Source organism: Apteryx rowi, unplaced genomic scaffold (genome assembly GCF_003343035.1).
Source record: "Apteryx rowi isolate R43461 unplaced genomic scaffold, aptRow1 scaffold_168, whole genome shotgun sequence".
NCBI classification, from domain to species: Eukaryota; Metazoa; Chordata; class Aves; order Apterygiformes; family Apterygidae; genus Apteryx; species Apteryx rowi.
The window spans coordinates 1,654,680-1,661,255 of record NW_020447952.1 but is presented as its reverse complement, the minus strand read 5'-3'; positions in this window follow the sequence as shown (position 1 = coordinate 1,661,255).

The window sequence follows — 6,576 nt, the reverse complement described above, 5'->3', positions numbered from 1 at the left end:
CTGAGGAAACCGGCTCGGCCCCTGCGGAGCGCGGCTCGGCCCTGCCCCGCGGCTCGGCCCCCTCCCCGGGCCCTGCCCGCCCCCGCCGCTAACGGCTCCCTGCGGGAGGCGGCGGGTGTCACCCGGCGGGACGGGGACGGGGGCGGAGAGGCGCCCGCCCCGGGAAGATGGCCGAGCTGCGCCAGCGGCCAAGCGCCGCCAGGAGTTACCTCAGCGCCCTGCGCTGGCGACCGAAGTTGGAAACCGATTTTTTTTCCCCTTACCTTTGAGCACAAAGACATTAAATTCTCTCACCGGTAAACAATTACGTCCCGCAGCCATTGTACGCAGTCACCGAGCGAAACGCGACAGAAATGGAGCCGGGGGGATTATCACATTCTTCACTGAAAACCCCTCCGCTATTAGAGATTTCTGTGGTTTTTTTTTTTTCCTTCTTATTGCTGCAGTCAAAAAAAACCCTAACTGACAAAAAAAAAAAAAAAAAAAAAAAAGAAAGAAAGGGTATTTGATCCCAAAACACCCGCTCACTCTGCTACCTGTCTGACACCACCAAATTCCATGTATTAGTCTAAAATGCAGCCACTGGCCAGCTCTGGTTCATTGATTGCGTTGCTGAAAAAGCAGAGTCCTCGCAGGCTCTAGAGCGCTCCCAATTCATACCAGCGCATAAAAACAAAGCGTGGTCTGTCCTGTTAAAAAGCTGTGTACATACACAATTAGCAAGAGTAGACGTAGTTTCAAAAACACGAGCTAAATTGATTTATAGCCATGGTTACTCAAAATGCTTAGAGTTTAAGCTATTCATAGAAATGCTCCAGAAGTCCCAYAGGATTCAAGCGTAATAAAAAGGAACGATGCTGTTAGGCAGGCATTATTTATACACCTTGCTTGTAAAGCAACAGTTTTCCCAGGCGGTTGGAAGAGTTGTGGGTGGCAACACACAATGGTAAAAAGATAACAATATTTAACAGCTTTCTCAAATTAGCGTTTTCCCTACACTTTTGACTGTTAAACTGCTTGTTTTGTTTCACCCAAATAACCTGTGGTTAACACATTATTAACTAGGTGACGGATACCAGCTGAAATGGGCTCAGAAGAAAGAATTATTCAATTGGAAGCACTTCCTGAATGGAGCCGGCAGTTTAAGGAAACTAGGTTTTCCAGTCACTTTAGCAAACTTACTTGTCGCTTTGCTATTTCACAGCCACAGCATTGAGATCCCCAAGGATATCAAGAGTTTCAGCAGTCCAAGAATTTCTGTAGGACATATTAAAGTGTGCAAAGTAGCGCTACCACAACCTTTAGGACCATTTATTGTAAAGGCAGAGATTGTCTCACTGCACTTACAAGATAACTAACATTACCTAAGAAAAGCTAAGAGAAGACAAGCCTTTTTTTGTAAAGATGAATATACATGTATTGTTCACATATGTTTTTATATGTGTRTGTGTGTGTGTATATATATATATGTATTTACTAACCTACAGAAAGTTTTCGCCACGCTCTCTAGGGCACTGTTTGTAAGGTCTTGTACGTCTTTGGTGCTACTGGACCCTAAAGTGAGGGCCTCAGTGTGCTACCACAATACAAGAAACATAGCAGGTAAAGAACTTGCCTTAGTTTCAAAGCATATTTTGGATCTTGAAGTAAGCTACAACTGAAAAGGATTACTTCCTCAATGATGTGTTTTATCAGCGCGCTTTGAATTTTAAAGGAGAGTTACCAGGAAAAAAAAAAAAAGCACAAGAAAGTCTGATAAGAGACAACAGAGCATAACCTATCCAGATCACTTAATAGTTTTTTTAGATGTAAAGGAAGTTACTTTCAATACTTTTTCAGCTAAGAGTATTTACAGGGCACCGCAATTAGTCATTATTTATGTAACTAAAGGTTAGGAACTTTTAAAGAGACTGCAGCATTTTGAAGTGGCAACCATGCTGTGGGATCCCACTGAGTAAGATGAAGCCCCTGATATTCAAGGATGTCAAAAGAACTAAAATAGGTTCCCTTGGCAGAGATCGTTTCTAAGAGCTGACATGACTATATTAAATTATATTTTGGGGTAACATTGCATACTTGGAAAGCTGTTGTATGAATAAGACTCTCGTGTTCATATCTGCAGTAATGACTCAAGTGCAGTTGCAGTTTGACTTGTTTTCTCCTTTAATGTATTCTTTGTTTTGTTAAGCTCTGTCTGGCTTTCGTTGTGTTTTCCCCTGCTTTGTTTGTCTAGCATCTTCATACAAACACTTTAAAAATAAATATAGGAATGACCACATAAAATAGCTCAGATACTAATGCCGATTAGAGGATCTGCAGTTAGGTTTCTGACTCCAGTGGTGGCCTTCGGTGACTGCCCGTGCAAATACTGCTTTTCCTCTTCCTCTTGTGAGCTCACTTCCACAACAGACTACTCACGCTTCCAGTGAAATGGAGTTATACTGGCGTTATGGTGTATAATTCACTTTACCTGCAATGTCTACTTCCTCTCCTTGCATACAGTTCTTCTTGAAGGTCCTGCAATTCCCAATATTCCATATTTATCTTTTTATGATTTGGATCTATGTATTTATTTGTTGCTATTCCTTACCATTATATCTGCTAGTTTAGCTGGAAATGATTTGTGACAAAGGACAGACAACAGTCTGTGGCTCCAATGGTCTAGCTGTAGAAAAGTTCATAATTCAAATTTGTATGCTTGATGGTCAGGAAAGAAAAGCAACTATTTATAATCAAGAATCACATTCTATTTTGCTACTTCCATTCTTATTCCAGGTCTTGAAGACCACTGTTTTCATTCAGATTTGTGACTACATGTGCAAGCTGTGTTTGCATATGGAGATTAATGATTCTGATAATATCATGACTTACCTGGAACTGCTACATGAGGTAGCATTTCCTTGACATAACCTGCTTTTCAGTATTGTGCTCTCTTCCTTGAGCCAGCCAGGGTGATCCTCAACAGCACTCAACAAGATGAAACACGCAAGCCTACGGAGGGGCAACTAACACTAGCACTCGGCATTTATTTTAAGCAAAATCAGCTCTTAGAGAAGCTCACAGAACTGGGTACTTCTGCACTTTTTCTCCTGAAGGCTTCTATTATTTACTTCCACTATCCCTAATCCTGCTCTTGGAGGCTAAAGTGTTGCTGACAATGCTACAGGCACATTAGGAAAACAAATCAGGCCCTCTAAGAAGAGAAGCACTTCCCAGAGAGATATGATATTAGCTAGTCAGCAAAGCTGCAATCAGTTTTAACTGATGAATTCAATACTTGCCAAACCAGAAAGAGGTATCTGCACAACGAACAAAAACAAAGCCCAACTTCAAAAGCCTACTAGGTGAGACAACTACTGCCTATTGCTGACTGTTTTCCAACTTTCCTCCTCACTCCAGCTGCTATGTAGCACCTGAATTCACAGCTGGATTCCAGGTGGAGACCAGCTCCCATCAGATACATCTCTTGACCCACCCTTGCACTGTTATAACTATTTCCTCCCCGTGCTACCCATGCCATTGCACTTCTTGCAGCCCATGGTAGCAGTGCTAACAGGGGCCAGGCGGGAGCTTTCAACCCACTAACTCCTCCTCAAACTCGGTTCAGGCAGGGTGCAGATGACAGATAGGCCTGCCGGAACATGCATGTGCCAAACGCTTTTACTGCATCCAGTAGGAGATTAAGGAAAATGGCAATGTCCGCAGAGCTTGAGAGGGGAGGAGGGGGGTACAGAGGTGCCAGAACTTGTTTCACCTATAAGCAACATTTCAGTGAACCTTGCTCTCAGTTTCCATTGGCCCCAGACGCCAAACAAGAACATTTCCTTCCTTAGGAGACGAAGCTCCAGGATCCGCGCACAACAGCACACTACTCCATGGCAAGCGTTTTGGGACACAGCTGCAAATTGGGAGACACCGACTCTGCCCCCAGCTCTGCCAAGCAAACTGCCAGGTGATCTTCAGCCTAGCACTTTCTGCTTTCAGATTTAGCATTTTTATAAAGGGGAGGGAGGACCAAGACTAACTCCTGCTAAGCAGCAGCAGACAAAGCAATCATTATGCCAAGATTTAGCTCTTAAATCCCTCAAGAGCTGGTGTTCATAGAGCATAAACAACCTTTGCCTCACAGCCTTGTCAAGCGGTACCTCCGCACTTCCCAAGCGCTATCACACGGACCCTTCAGTGCCCATCCTCTCCCGATCCCTTTGCTGGGATCGGCATGCCAACAAGAAAGCCAGTTGCCATGACATTTTGTCCCCTACAGACAGATGTCCATTAAAAACCAAGTCAGCATCAGGTTTGCTTCACAGAACAGCTTTCAGTCACTATTACCAGCCCCTGAGGAATTTCCACTGTGCCCTGTCACCTCAGATGTTTCAATGCACTTTAGTATTAATCCCTAGTGATTAGACAGAAACTACTGCAGAACATGCACAGGTACATTTGAAAGACAAATTTAGGATCACAGTCTTTTTTGTGTTTTATGTTTCTGGCAGATGACTAGCACGTGGTATAGCGTTTGGAAAGGGCTGAACTGGTTACYTCTGGCATTCTCTCTCCTGTTCTCAAAAGCTCCTTGCTGAAATCATCAGACAAATTGGAAGTGAGATGCACAGATTTTTCCCTGCTCTGACACGTTATACCTGAGGCTCAGATCAATGATTTTGGACAGCCAGCTTGGCTTCCGAGCAAACCTGCCTGCGTTAACCGGGAGCACCGGCAGGAGCTCCGTCCGCAGGGAAAGGGCTTCCCCTTCCCCACGCAGGAGCCCCCGCCCCCATCCGTGCAGTATATTCTGCTAGTAATAGACTCCAGGCCGCCTCCGAGAGCAGGGCTAAGCGTTTCCAGCAAATGTGCCTATGTGTTAAATAGTGATGTCTTCTTCCTTGGTTACAAGACCACATTTTTGTTTAAGATTGGAAAAGAGCTTAATGGATTCCATACTCCTCCTCAGCCCATCCCGTCTGCGTCTGGGGCCAAAGGCTCGTCAGAGGTGTCCCTRGGGAAACGCAGGGAGCTTCCTGCTAACATGCTGGCAGCATATCACTAGCCTCTCGGCAGGACTGGGCTTCAGAGGGAATTGTCAGGTATTTTTATTTGGATGGTAACACAGTGCTAATGCACGAGAACTAGACACTGAAACTTAACTATGAGCGGGAGCGCAGTGAAATCAGATTTCATTGCTAAAGCTCTGCAGTGCTAAGGCAACTTGGATAACGGCAACAGAAATGTTAAAGWAATCCCCTAACTGATGTCCAGGGAGGGATCTCTCTCCTCGTCTCTGGTTTTAAACCTGGCAGGGTTTCTATCATGTTCTTCGTTTATGCTATGACACTTGGGAGACATAGACCTTCTGTGTGGGAGTTGACATTTTGGAGACATTACCGCAGCTCAGAGCCCTGCATCCGGGCTGGCTCGCACTGGCTTTTCCACAGCAGCGCAAGAGCCTGGGCTTGCAAGGGAGCCGAGCACCGTTGTTTCAGCTACAGCCTGTACGAGCTACAAATACTCATCGCTCTGTAAAACATGGGGGTCCTAGAACGTACCRAGATGAGCGGTCCCGAGGGGGATTCCCTTCCAGGCCCAAGGAGCCGTTTCCCAGGATGAAGCATTCAGAGTTCTGTTCTCAGTTTCAGCTAGCGCAGCTGCAAATATGAACAAAAATATCTAATCCTCTTAACTGCTTCTGCAGTTTGACTCTGATCACTGCAGAGGAAAATGCCATGATTTCGGCATACTGTCCGCATTTCCACCCAGCTGTTTAGAAACTCGGCATTTACACAGTTGTTCATTCCTCCCTGTTTATTCCTTGGGAAGAAAAGTAGCTGTTTCACTTCTGGCAAAGAAACTGCAGATGTATATGTAATTAAAGAGGAGAGGTCAGATGCTCCTGGTTCCCAGGACTACATTCGGGTCTTTGCTCTTTCCCTGAATAGGCAGGATCCAGTTCGTATTTCTTCTTCACTCCGGTGAAGCTAGAGCATGTTTGAAAGCTGGCAAGGAGAACCATTTGGAAAAAGCCCTCTTTGCTCCTCACGTAGCCCCCGCGCTTGCCAAGGGAAATCCCGGGCCCAGCTCTGCTTGGACCGGACCAGCCCTCGGCAGCCCCGGCTCGCCCATCCCACCCCACTGCATCTCCCTTCAGACTGGGGCTCCACTCAGACCCTGGATTCAAGCCAACGGTGCTGGGATTTTCTCCGGCCTGCATTAATTGTGCTTGGGCTGAGTTTCCCAATGGCGCAGAGGAATTGTTCTAAGACATCTAATCACATTTTATACGCTAAACAGATTTGCTATGTTTTAAGTTTACAGAACTCGAACACAGAGCTCATGAGGCTGCCCAGGTGCTTAGTTCCCATCCACAGTGGGGGGTCTCCCCCCACCCCAAGAGGAGAAMCCCTCCAAGCTGGGCTTGTTTCACATGCTTAGACTCCCCTGCTTTACAGGCAAGCGCATACATTTCTTGACCTAGCAGAGTAACATGTCCAAAGAGRCTTGGAAATATTGCATAAAGTCACACATAAACAGAGATGAGAGGAAAGAGGGAGACTAGAAGGCAGGCAGGGGCATGTAAAT